General features: G+C 35.6%; 1 pseudogene; it reads right to left on the bottom strand.

Moving 5' to 3' along the window:
• The window catches only part of LOC136854353 (SCAN domain-containing protein 3-like), a 166,973-nt pseudogene that overhangs the window by 28,234 nt on the left and 123,739 nt on the right, over positions 1–15,000 (bottom strand).

The raw sequence follows: 15,000 nt of genomic DNA, 5'->3' as shown, positions 1-15,000 counted from the left end.
TCTCTCTCTCTCTCTCTCTCTCTCTCTCTCTCTCTCTCTCTCTCTCTCTCGTACGGCATCACCAAAGCGAGCAATGACTTCTTTTAATGGCAACCCGCCGACAACTTCCAGTTTGACGCTTACGTCGGTCACGGGCTTCGTCGAAATGGAACACTCGATAGCCTGAGTCTGTGGGCTGTGGGTGCCTGAGGACGAGGACCCAGGCGCCCGACGAAGGGTCTCTGTGGGCCGAGAACCTGTCGTCGTTCGTGAACGTGAAGGATCCCACCGTAAGGACGTGCAGGTCCTTGTGCTGGATCCATGACGCCTGAGAGTAGAAAAGATAGTCTTATCAGTATTATCATTATAAAGTACTTAAGTTATACGAGACAGTTGAGTCTTATTTCTAGTATCTTAGGCAATGTCATAAGGTCTTAGGGTGTATGCATTCGAAATGGGGCCCTTTTGGAAGTGGGGCGTTTTACTCCGGTCCCCAGATCCCATCGGTATCCCCCCGAGCCAACCCTGTTTCGCTTGGTTTTCCGAAATAAAAGTATACCAGAATGATACATGAACTAGCATCGTATGGTAGAAAATCAGCGTATTTTTTATTTTGAAATCCCGTGACATACTACAGTATAATGGGGTGAGCGCTGGGAGTACTTCCAAGAAGATTTGTTAATCATTTATGTTATAGTTACCCCGATAATGGTGAGGTAAATTATCAACAGTGCTTCAGCCTGAAGAATAAAGAGGTCTTAAATTTGAAAGATAAAGCACCATCAAAGTACTGGACGAAGGGGAAATTGAAAACATTGAATAGCTGATAAATGGTCTGAACATACCAAATTGGACGACAAATAGACGGTCTTGTTCGCCTGCGTTCTCGTTATTTTAGTTTAGTTTCATAACTAAAAAGTAAACACCAGTTTCGAACATAACTAGTTTATTCTCATCAGTTGGAGCCTTCGTCAATATTTGCTTGGTACCCTTATGAAGAGTTTTAGAGAATCATTTTATGAAACAAAGAAGCGGTGATTAACTAACCATTTCATACTTAAATTACTGTTTACTTCATTTAGACTAGGTATGCTAGCTACTTTCAACTTAATGTATTTCGTATAAGGAAGCCTGTGCCGTGTAACAAACGTAGCAAGTATTACCAATACAATTATCTGTTAGTGAAGGATTCAATACATGCTAGAAATGCGTTAGAAATAGAATATGGCCGACTTTTTTGTTGCTTTACTAAAGTAATGTGCTTACTCTAGCCGAGCTGAACCCGAAGCCTGCTGTAAATAGGTAGTGTACGCTTGGGTAGTGTTCCAAAAGATATTTGTCATTCGTAGAATGTTATGAAACGCGCTTAAATATAATGATTTACTCATAGAAGATGCCTGTCTTTTCAATTTTTAGTTTTCTGTAAAAAAGAAACTATTGTGCCGACTTTGTCTGTCTGTCCGCACTTTTTCTGTCCGCACTTTTTTTGTCCGCACTTTATTCTGTCCGCACTTCTCCTGTCCGCCCGCAGGTCTTGAAAACTACTGAGGTTAGAGGGCTGCAAATTGTTATGTTAATCATCACCTTCCAATCATCAAACATACCAAATTGCAGCCCTCTCGCCTCAGTAGTTTTTATTTTATTTAAGGTTAAAGTTAGGCATAATCGTGAGTCTGGCAACGATATAGGCCAGGCCACCACCGGGCTGTGGTTAAAGTTTCATGGGCCGCGGCTCACAGCATTATACCGAAACCGCCGAAAGATAGATCTATTTTCGGTGGCCTTGACCATACGATGTACAGAAAACTCGGTTACGCCAAAGAAACGTCAGCGCATTTTTTACGTTTTATTATATTAATAACATTTATAGGACTGTGTCAGTTGATCGGATTCCCTTAATCAGTTTACTGTTATCATAAGGATACTTTTGATATGATTTTGAATTTTTATTTTAAACTATATTCTTGCATCTTATTATTTTACTCAGCAGAAGATTACCTGTTATGTGGTGACATGAAAAAAGCCAGAGACAAGGAGCCTATTTCATTAAACGTTTTTTTAACTTTCTTGAGAATTAACAGTCTATTGTATTTATGTATTGCATCATTTAAGTGTATTGAGTTTTTTTTTATACTTTGTTTTTTTTTATTAAACATTGAGTTATTTCAACTTAGCTGTACAATTTTCATAACAGAAAACGCACCAAATACGTACATAGTTCTAGAATATCAAGTACAGTCATTATTGTTTTAATAGGTAATAAATGTGTATCGGAAAAATTTATTTTAAATATTTTATGAAAATAATGCAAGATACATCAACGATATTTTAAAACATCAAGACACATAAAGCAGCTTTGAGGATGGCATAGCCTAATGATGCATAGCGTAAGTTTACCAAACAAAGTAACCATCTGTTATTGCTGTGCAGTGGTAAGTGTATATTATAGTCATAAATTCATGAAAAGTACAATGAGCAATTTTACCATTCTTTTAGCACTTTCCGCAGGAATCATAGTGGTAAATCAGCTGATTGGGTGTAAGCAAAATGATTGAGGTATTTTTATTTTGGCTGATATTTTGGTGTAAATTTATTCATTATATTTAATTTTCAGTGTATTTTAATATTATTTGTCGTTATTTTGTTCAGTATAAAGTTTTTAATATACTTCGAATGGTGATGTATGAAGAAATAAGTGCGCCTGTTGCATTTTATAAATCTTTTAAATTGTCATATATTTCAACAGTATTCATTGGGAAATGTCCAGCAAATCCATCTGGTAATCCAAAATTTGTTTAGATTATCAGAAAATCCTGATAAAAATATATTTATAGGTTTTATTATATATATATATAAATATATATATTATATATAGAGTACATATATATAGAGAGACATATAGTAAAGAGAGAGAGAGAGAGAGATCTATCTATCTATTTAGATCTATCTATCTATCATATATCTATATATATACACATATATAATGTATATATGAAAGCTTATATATATATATATATGTATGTATGTATACTATGTAATGTATATATAGATATATATATATATATATATATATGAATGCTTGTACGTATGTATGTATGTATGTCTGTATGTATGTATGTATGTATGTATGTATGTATGTATGTATGTATGCAACTGTCCCCTGCAAAATGACTAAAATATTGGTAGGTGGGCAACACAATGGTCTGTTTACAAAATAATGATAAATGTTTGGTCCGTTTACAAAATAGACAAAATATCGCTCTCTTTACAAAAGAAAACTAAATGCTTGCCCATTAATTTTTATTCCCAAATGTGTGTGAGTGTTTACGCAGGTGATGGTGGTAGGAAGGTGAATAGTCTGGGTGTTGATAGTTAACCAGCACTGAAGGTTATTTAAGGGTAGGAATTTAGTTTCTGTCTGTAATATTATACTCTGAAAATATGTGCAGTTGATGGCAAAGAGAATCGTTTTACACGAAACCTTTTTAGGCTTAATATCCCAACACCAAATTCTTCTAGTTTTTGGCAGGAGGTAAATATGAAAAAGTAATCAATTAATTACTCGTCAATAATGTATTAACTAGATATGTCAAGTTCAGCTGCTTTGATATTCAAGGTATTGTTTTCAGCTTCTCAAGATAGTTCTGGTTATGTGGCCAAGTGCATGCTGGTTCACTGCAAGCCTTGGCATTCTCAATTGCATATCTCATAGGGTGAGACAAAAGAGATGTGAAGCAAGTCTCATGTGCTGGCTGAAGGGTATAGCAGTGAATCCCTAACCATTGGACTTTTTGTGCCTTTCATACCAAGCAGAGCGGCAAGGATGCTATCATTTTCTTATGTTGGCATTTTGCAGGATTAAAAAGCAAAATTGTCATTGTACTCAGAAGAGGCTCATATGCCATTCCATGGAATCCACAACCCTTTACTAAGGGGTATATCTGTGCCTCAATCAATTGGCACTATTTTAGGCCATAAGCGCCCAGGTTGTAAACTGCAGCATCAGTACTCAGTAATAGACTGACTTAATATATGTGGTTGTCATTTGCCTTAGGAGGAAGGGGCTTATCTCCTATTTGGTAATATACCCCCCACACCAAGTGTTTCGCATCCCTATACTAGGTGCTATGGTGTTTTTGAACCAGAGGCCATTGATGCCTACTACTAACGCCATTTCCTCTTAAAATGGTGCTCCTGCAGAAGAATCAGCACAATGGTTGCTGCCACGTTTTCACTTTTAACTGCTGATTCATGGATGAACACCATGTGAATAAAACTTTCACAACATTAGCCACGTCGCACTCCTAAACAGAACGCTCGCCATCAATGTCTTGAATTCCCAATCACTCACACTGTGTCATTAAGGTTTATAAAGCACACACTCATGCTTTCCAGTACCTCTTTCACACTGGCTCTCCAGTGCTTTCTCTCCTTCCTCTTCCCTTCAAACCCATCATCACCAGCGTATCATCATTCATTCTTTCCTTACAACCAGACATTAACGCTTTTATGACTTTTATAAGTACCATCTTCATGTTTTACCCTTTCAGGTCATCTACATGCGATATACAGTATGTAAACAGTTCATCTCAACCCATTTTTTTTCGTAACGACACAATATCCACATTTCACTTTTATGAAGGAGAGTTGGATCAACAATCCCTTGCTATGCCACCACCACAGGGACTAATAGTCTCTTCCAGTCTTTTACACTCATTCTGCTGCCTTTCCTCCTTTGTCTATTCTGTGAGCCACCAATTTTCTCGTACTACCGTCATCCGTTATGTTGACTCCCAAACAAATAAACAAATCAGCTGCTTCCATCCTTGCACAGTCCATATTAACGTTCATTGCTCCATCTTTCAGGTTGCCATTTACCTTCTTAAGTTTTTGATTCATTTAATCACTATTAAACGCTCCTAGAATGTCAGCCGTTTTGCCTCGCTATCCTCAATCAGACATGTATCGTATGCAAACATCAACGTTTTATGACTAGCACTTGACCCATCCACCCTTTCCTTGTCTATCAACTCTGTTCTTCCTCTGTCAGTCCTATAGTCATCCAGAAGTTTACACTTTTCTCTGTATATATGTATATATATATATATATATATATATATATATATATATATATATATATATATATATATATATATATATATATAATATATATATATATACACTTAATAATGCTGTACCACAATAATTGTTATCGTTGCCTCTATTACCTTTCCAGTTCTAGAACAGAACAATTATTCCTCTCAACCATTTGTTCAAAACTTTGTTCGTAATCAGATTTACATTTCAAACTAAACAACTTAATTACACTATCACCACTATTTTATAGTATATCACTTGCAGTCCCATTAACTCGTTTTCCGTCATCCACAGTATGTTTATATATATATATATATATATATATATATATATATATATATATATATATATATATATATATATATATATGTGTGTGTGTGTGTGTGTGTGTGTGTGTGTGTGTGTAATTTATACGTATGTATATGTGTGTGTATGTGTAAGCTATCAAATCATCGTGAAAATCAATTATAGATTAGTATTATATGTTAAGTATATAACGGTAGTCACAGAGTAATAGCCCCTTGTCAGTCCATCCATGGTTGAGAGAAAGAAAAATATTATAAAAGGGGAAAATATATGTAGATGACTCCAGACGTTTGTACGAGAGAGAGAGAGAGAGAGAGAGAGAGAGAGAGAGAGAGAGAGAGAGAGAGAGAGAGAGAGAGAGAGAGCCTGCTGTCTTCCAACAGAGAGGAAGCCTAAAGGTGTCAAGAGTTACGTAATACAGCAAATTCCTTGAATCTTTTTGGAATGGTCCCTGTTCTCTCCAGAAGCACAAGAAAAGGGTGCAGATAACGGAAGAGGAAGAGGAGGAGGAGGAGGAAGAATGAGGAATGAGAAAGGAGGAGGAGGATGAGGAGAAAAGGGAAGGGGAGGATGAAATTCCAAGGGACGCATTTCTTAGTTATTCCGACCCCGAGTTATGCCGGTGTCATGTGTGGTAATTTGGGATGACCAAAAGAAACGTCAGAAATGCTTAAAAATGAAGTTAATTAAGAGCTTGAAACCGATGTATCTGGTTACACGGGAGGTATTTTAGAGTCATTTACGTTTGAGGAGTGCTTTGATCGTAGCAATATAGAGACTTACGCAATAAAGGATATTATAATTCATTTCATTGTCTATAATTTCTCGCAAACATGAAATAATTAGAAACATAAAGACATGATACATATAGCCATATGGGTTTTAGCTTTATTGCGTTTGACAAGAAAATTTTGATGAAAACGTGGGCGTAATAAAGTAAGAAATTAAAATATTTGAATAAATTCTTTGAGATGCCATGTTACATGTCATTACCTGATAACATTTGAAAATGTAAAGAAATAACGGTTTTAGTATTTCGTGTTTCATGCTGTACTGAAAGTTGTATTATTTATTCAGTATTCAAATGTTGAAACTGAAATTTCGCCCTTGTTTTGAGGAAAGGTAACTGATTTACTTGTAACAATGTTTTTCTTCGAGGACATCCAAGCTGAAACCAGTTTTATTTATTTTGCGCTGAAATGTATAAGATTTACAGGAATTTATAGGATTCTAGAGAAAATTTCTTGCTTTAAATCGTCGTGTTAAAAGATATAAAAATAAGTAAAAAAAAAAGGAAAAAAATAAATTTTTATTCATTTAAATGCTTTTAATGCTAAAGTGTAAAACTTATATATTCACACTATTGAGGAATCCATTTTGATTATATCAAAAGTTAATATAACTACTAAACAATCTTGTGCACACGCACACACACACACACACACACATATATATATATATATATATATATATATATATATATATATATATATATATATATATATATATATATATATATATATATATATATATATATATATATATATATATATATATATATATATATATATATATATATATAATCACATTTCTTCCTGTTCCGTGTTCCTAAAATGAAAGGTTATATAAACATTTCTTCCACATTTCATCCCTCTCTCAGTTCGAGTCCCAGCGCACTCCATAAAACCTGACGCCTGCCTCCCAGAATGCACCACTGGGAACGAACCATCCTTCGCGAGTTGAATGATAAGGCCCTCTATGGACCTCGGCTTAGTCCTCATGCTGCCTTCGGAAACTCGATGCAGGAGACGAGTAATGGCGAGGCTGCTCAGTAAAATCCTGGTTTTATGGGCGTCAGGCACCGTGCTGAAGTGGGTCCAGGTAACAGGGGTCGGTGCTTTATTTCGGTCGTTTTGTTAATTCTTCCGTTGCGCGCTCTTCATTGAAGCGCTTTTTCTGGATGGTATAAGCACTTATTAGGGACACTTTTTTTATCAGTCGTTGCGTTGTTTCTCATCGAACGGTTTTTACAGCGTTTTTAATTTGGTCTTCGAATTTTTTTCTAGGTTTTTGTGCTGTTTATGCCAACAGCTTTTTGCAGTTTTGTTTTCATTTTTTAACTTTGTGTTTGAAAAATGAAGTCGATAGAAAGGACATCTCAAAGAAAGATATTAAAATATTTAAATGGATTATTTGAGGTGCCTTTGTGCAGTGTGATAAGATAATGAAAAGTAAAGAAACGGCGTTCTTTGTTTGATGCTGTTCTGTTCTTTAAATTTTTTTTTAGGTTTTGAGTTGTTCATAGCAACACCTGTTTTCAGTTCTTCCTTTTTTTAAACAATTACATTTTCTTCGGTTTTTTGTTTATTGGTGCATTTCCCGTTTAGCGTTGCTCTTAGGAATATTCTCATTTATAATGATTTTGTACTACATAATGAATGTATTTCATTTTCGTTGTATTAGTATGGCCGTTGCAGATTTATAAGCCTTTGTGACTAAGCGTTCCCCCAGGTGGTGCTACCCCTCAGGCTATCAACAAGTGTTTTGGGATGATTTTGCTAAGGCAGAGTAAAAATCCAAAGGAGGGCGTCTCTGTAGGCCTAAGCAATGAATTAGATATCTAATGATTAGTCTAGAGTAGTGAGTCGTAGCCTAGATAGGTAAAGAGCATGGAATTAGCAAACACACACGCACACACACATATACAGTATATGTATATATATGTGTATGTGTGTGTGCGCCCGCGAGTACGTGTGTGTGCAAAAAGATAGAAATAGAGAAAGAATCTGTCGGTCACATTCCCCGGAAACATGTTTTCTGATAGCCATTACATATCTTCTCGATATCCTCACGTTTTGTAAAAACATTGTCGATTGGAAGACTTGAATCCGAAGGGGAAATGAATGAGGAACTATCCCTTCCTTGGTGGGACTTCATCTCACACAGGGAAGAAATACTGAGGTAATGAATACCGAATCCAATTCCTTTTCACTCTTCAGTATATCTCTTTCGTATTTTGATGAATCGAAATTGGTAAAAGGCGCAGAACTCACCAGAGAAGAGGATTAGAAGGACGGTGTAGAGGAGCTTTGAGCTTAACATACTGGTCCGGCTAAGCTCTGTCTTGGATGGCGATTTTGTTGAGAAGTTGAGATACCATGTTCAAATGTCCACAGGGAGAACGTAGTATCAGAAGGGAAGCGATTCCATTTCGGAGCAATTTACAAAACCAGCGTCCAGTCTCTGTTCAGTACCAGTGGATGCAAACAGACCTATTAAAAAATAACGGTTACATTTTGCTATTATCGTTATCACCTGTGAGCAAACATTGTGCAGCAGCAACATTATTGGCTATATTTTTGTTGAAAAATAATTAGCTGTTGAAATTCTTATAAATATTATTTGGATTAATGTTTAATTTTGATTCACGAAGGAAGGTGAAAGGGAACACTGTAAGCGTTGCCTTTCATGTAGTTGAAATGAGTAAGCGTTGTAGCATTATCGAGCAGAATTTGAATGGCAATTTCTTCTGTATTAACGTGAGTTCTGACAGCGTAACTTAATCCTCCTCGATGATGTGTTGTTGTTATCTAGTTTACAAAGCAAAAAATTAAAGAGAGGAATAAAACGCAACGAATCTTCCTGAAATTTTCCCCCCAACCGAGCAGTTTTATGAAGGCGGCGTGACTCTCCAACTTGTGAGAATTTCCCAGATCCCACCATTCGTTACTTTTTAAACTGGTGTTGCAGTATTGTGAAGGTTTAATCAGTTCTGTCAAAAATGCCTAATCAGTGGTTTTTGTGTTTCTTTGTATGACGGATTGTTACGGATTTTTCTTATTTAATTCTTTGTAAGCATGCAGTCTTTATCATCGAGAGCTGTAATCACTAACCCCTACAGTTCCTCTTCACTATCCCCAGTCAGTATGGTGTCGTCTTTAATCATCAACTGTTTCATACTACATTTGTGACCCATCTCATCCCTTAAGTGGGCAACTTTCATGAAGACATGTAACAGCCATGGAGACACAACGCACGTGTCTCAGCTCCATTATTACACCAAACCAGACACTCTCTCGCCTACAAGCAGTTTAACAAATGCTTCACTTCCATCATAAAAGAAGTTTTTTGTAGCTCTAACCAACTCTGTACCACAGACCATCAGCTCCTTTCACATTACTCTTCTATAAAGCTGTCATAAGCTTTCTTTAGATTCATGTAAGTCAAAAAGCTTTTCCATTTTGCTTTAGAACTTCACATAACTGTTTCGTAACCATATAACCTCCGCCTTGTCCCAGCGCTCACTCACCTGCATCTATCAATAGACTTTTGTCACCTATTTTACCTTCTCAATGAAAAGTGAAATAACAGTAAGTAAATAAAAAAGGAAATGAAATAGAGGAGAACAGCGTTTTGCGTCAGATAAAAAAAATGTTAGTGAAAGAAATCTATTATGGATCAGGAAGGGTAAACTCTAGAAAGGAGTAGAAAGGGAGTAGAAGTAAAATCGTTAAACCGATTTTGAGGAGTAATTTGATGGAGGACAAGAAATGCGAGAAGAAAATCTCTTTCAAAGGGAGGAGTTTAGAGACAGAATATATCGAGAAGAAAAATATTAATTAAAATTAAGAGAAAAGGGACTGGTGTAATGGAGATGAATGTAGAAACGATGAGAGAATAGCCATTATATATAGAAACAAAGAGAATAATCTTTGAGACTCATTACTTGATAATTATGAACCATAAAACAGAAAATACGAAAACGGGAAAAGAGTTTAATGAGGAGAGAGAAGTGAAGCAAAAATGGTGCCAGAAAGTAAAAGTATGAACGAAAATAAAATATAGATATAGAAAAAGAGAGGATTACAAATGTAAAAGACGAGAATATGGCAGTAGCTGTAGTAGCCTCAGCAGCAGTCGTACTAAGCATACTAATGCCGTCCTCACTTTGAACTGCAAGGCAACACGTAGCCGGAGATATTACAGAATTATTTATATCCTCTGGGAAAGTGACGGATATTGACAGTGAAAAGGAAGGGAGCTGAAGCTACCAACGATATGTACAGGAGTGGGTTTAGTAATAGCTATTGTAATAGTAGTGATGGGAAGGGAATGGGACTCAGGTTAAGACGAGGCATGAAAAAGAAAGAACTAATGGAAAAACGAACGACGAAGAACAATCTTGACGGCAAATTCAGATGATACAAATGTTAACGTCAAATTGGTAAGAGATATTGGAAAGGATTAGTGAAGATGAATTAACAAAATTAACAGCAAGGTAGGAGAGTATTGAAAATGAGGGCGAACAGAGGAAGGAAAGATTATTAGATAGCAATAATCCACGAAGTGTAAGTTTGTAACTTGGAAAAAAGAATGTTTTTTCAGATGGCAGTGAATATAAACATCAGATAAGGAATGAGAAAGAATACATCGGTACGGATCTAATGAAAAATAAGGAAATAAATAACATCAGACAAAAACAATCAAATAAGAACCCAGTTAATAAATAAATTGTCTTTGGATGCCAGTCTCGGTAAGTACAGATGCAAAGTACAGTAAGAGTGATTCATTTCCATCTTAGGAGAAGCCAAAACAAAACAAGAAAAAGATAAAACAATTGGGTCCATCCTTGAATGGAAAGCAAAAACAAAAAAGTATACCTTAGTTTAACCAGACCACTGAGCTGATTAACAGCCCTCCTAGGGCTGGCCCGAAGGATTAGACTTATTTTACGTGGCTAAGAACCAATCGGTTACCGAGCAACGGGAATTACAGCTTATTGTAGAATCCGAACCACATCATGCCGAGAAATGAACTTCTGCCACCAGGAATAAATTCCTCTAATTCTTGATTATCCGACCGGAGACTCAAACGCGGGCCCAGCTGAGTGCTAGCCGAGAACTATACCGACCCAACATTTATATAGACAGATTTACCAAGTTGAGCTTCATAATGTAACTATGATAGATGTGATGTACTCTGAACAATCGAAGAGTGTAGTAGAGGAGAAAAATTTAACCACATTTTAATCACACACTGGAAAAGTTGCAGGAAATGCAGATAGAGCAGCTGAGTCGTAGGAGTATCGAACTTGGGCATATTGTTGGTTCCCTAGATTGATTTGTCGCATGGCCACAATTGACATTGTGAGCAGAGAATAGAGGAAGTCATAAGAGGCGAATGAACCGGAAGCCTGAAAGCTTTGGAATTGCTGGAATTTAGTAGATCCACTTGGGCTGAAGACAGAAGAAAACCCCCAGCTAAACATTGCTAACATACCACAAATAATTTTCAGCTGATGGAAAGGATAGGACATTAGACTTTCCCCTTGCTATAGAAAAAACGTTCTGCTTCAAAAGCCAAAGTGAAGAGATAACGATCATATTGATAAAAAGTGGTGGGGGCGGGACATGAATAGCTGGAAAAGGAGATCCTAGAAAAGACTGATGTGCCCTCTCCCTAGACTAGATTATGGCAGAAGAGCAAGAAAGATCAAGAGCCAAAAGAGGCAGAGATTGCTATGACGAACTCTGCACTTCTTTGTGCGGTTCCATAGAGTTCCCGGTATGAGACTAATAACGCTCTCCTGATATGTCAAGGGGAAAGGTTCGAAGGATAGAAGACGTTGCGTTGAAGAAAGGAAGAATTGATGGAGGGGGAAGTTGCTTAAATGTGATAGATGTCAGGTAAATGAGTGTATATTATGGCTCATCGTGCATTATGGTGCTTAGTGTGTGCGTAGAAAAGAATATAATTTTGAGGTAAATAAAATATGAAGAAATTGATTACAGGGTTCTAACTACTGGAAATATATCTTGGAAAGATATAAAAACTTAGAGGAGAGTAAATGAAAATGAAATCTAAGAGAAATACGATTAGAAAGTGGCGGAAAAAAGATACGATACATAAAATAATCGAGAAGAATTTAGTTGGAAGGTCCCATAGTGAATTAGTTTCATAAGGCATAGAAAGCAATACTTTACGTATCCAAAGGAGAAAAGAGAAACGAATGGATATAGAGACAGATATCAAATAAAGAATGAAGAATAAGCAATTATATTTGGTTAAGTGAAAAAGAATGCTTGAGAAATAGCATGGGAAAAAAAGCATGAGAGAGCAAAGAGTGAGGCGAGTGATAAAAATAAAAGTAAGTGAAGAGAATCTAAAAAAAAAAAAAGAAGAATTGTTAGAGATAAAAGAACTGCGGAAGGGGGATTGAAACAAAAGAGCAAATGCTCAGAAAGAAAAAGAAAAAAGAGGAAGAAAAACGGTGGATATAAAAATGATGGAGAACGGTCGTGAATGCCGGTGGTAGGAATGAAGGAAAGAAAAGAAAGACTGATATTAAGTGAGAGATGTAAATTTAGAAATATCAAATGTAGGTAATAAATTCCTGCTGTATTCTCCACATTTGTTTTTTCTACATAATGCTAACTAGGACTTGAAGCAAGAAGAAACAGTATCTGCCGCATTATTTCGTTGGTAGTCCATTTGCCTCATAGTCATGAGGCATTGAATGTATTTAGAATGATAAATACGTTCTTTTGCAACTTGCGTACCCTCTTTAAGATAAATGACCGGCGTAATATGTATTTAAGGGTAAAGTGGCTCTTATTTTTTCCTTTTTTTTCAAGTTCTGTTTGCCAGAGGTTTGTGATTTCTAAGAAAAATGTGTACCAGGGCGTTCTTTTTCTTGTTCGAGGAAATGAGTCCTATTGTTGTAGGGGTTCTTTCATGTTTCTTGCCGTTTCTTGGGAAGAAAGGACGATTCGAGGAGAAGGCTTCTTCATTGAGAATATTCGTATTAAATTTTTCATATTGCTCTTGATGAGATTTATTCAGGTGGTTAACAGAAAATGCGACCTTGCGTGGCATATCCTTTTCCTCCAAAGCTACCACATACCTTCCTTAGAATCCTCGGTCTAGACAAATGAAAACAGCACAGGAGATAAGTGACAGAAAAATTCATTAGCGTAAGTAATGATACCTTGAAGACGCAGGAACTTTATGGTAATCAAGAAGCTGGTGGAATATTAAAAATAGTTCCCGAGGAGGTGCATTATCTTTCTCTGCCTCTACTTATGGCGAATTTGTATGTTATGGCGATGAAAGCTCTTTTCCTTGAAAGAAACAGAAATTACCTTTTCACAGAAAGGATGGATACTTAAGCTTAAAATAGAGACGTTCATGTTGTCATCAGCCAAAACAGCCTACACATTCTGAGAGAAAGAGAAGGAAAGGAGAGAGAGAGAGAGAGAGAGAGAGAGAGAGAGAGAGAGAGAGAGAGAGAGAGAGAGGAAATAATATTAAAGTAAAAGGAAAAATAAGGAAATACCAAAGATGGGGAAGAGACGTTTACACAAAATAGCAAGAACTAAAAGTAGAGAGAGTGTTTATGAAAGTGATAATTAGGAGAATGAAGGAAGCTGTATGCGAAAGTGGACAGACGAGAGTATAAAAACAGAATAAACTCGAAAGTATAGAAACGAAACAAAGAAGAGATGGTGAAATATAGAAAAAAAAAAAAGTCGGAACAGATGGCCAAAGGATTGATGATGCAAGACGAGGGAGAGGGAATGAGTAAAATAAGAAGAAAATGGATAAATGGTAGCAGCAAGAAGCATAAACAAAAAAAAAAAAAATTGAGAAGCTGCGTGATATGAGAGAAAAGAAAGGCGGTACAAGGAAGAAGAGTAATATAAATATTCTTCAGTCGTGTGAAACATGCAACAATAATAACAAATATAGGTAAAGCTCAGCTTAAGATTTAATAGAATGGATTTAATTTTAATTGATAGCAAAATGAGGATTAATCGGAAGAAGCCATTGTAACAGCACCATATTATTATTATTATTATTATTATTATTATTATTATTATTATTATTATTATTATTATTATTAAAAATGTATTCCGTAATAATTCTGTTGTCCAGTTACAAGGTTTACAGAGAACTTTGAAAACCGTATTTATAATGCTCTATCAATTACTCTTATTTCATTTAAACAAATGATCTATCGTAAGTTTTGTTCTTCGTTAATAATAATAATAATAATAATAATAATAATAATAATAATAATAATAATAATAATAATAATAATAATACCACTGCAACTACCACCAGTGCTGCAACACAAAACTAGGAGTAAAATTAAAGGAAAAAGCATAAAAAGTTAGATAGGTGTTGCAACACTACAATTAAGGACGGGATGTTGAAATAGTCTATAGATAATTGAATTGGGAAGCACTGATAAAATACAGGGAACGTGAGTAGGGTAAAAGGTGCCATTTGGCGTCCTGGCGTCCTGAACATTTGGCGTCCTCAAGAAAGGGTGTAATTTGGCGTCCTCAATTATTATTATTATTATTATTATTATTATTATTATTATTATTATTATTATTATTATTATTATTATTATTATTATTTAATTATTTTATTTTTATATTTTTGCTGAAGAAAATAACATGCATATATAAAAAAATTATGTAGTAAGTAGGGTAAAAGGTGCCATTTGGCGTCCTGGCGTCCTGAACATTTGGTGTCCTCAAGAAAGGGTGTCATTTGGCGTCCTCAATTATTATTATTATTATTATTATTATTATTATTATTATTATTATT

The sequence above is a fragment of the Macrobrachium rosenbergii genome, chromosome 29 (genome assembly GCF_040412425.1).
Source record: "Macrobrachium rosenbergii isolate ZJJX-2024 chromosome 29, ASM4041242v1, whole genome shotgun sequence".
Lineage (NCBI taxonomy): Eukaryota > Metazoa > Arthropoda > Malacostraca > Decapoda > Palaemonidae > Macrobrachium > Macrobrachium rosenbergii.
This window is presented reverse-complemented; position numbering and strand designations above follow the sequence as displayed.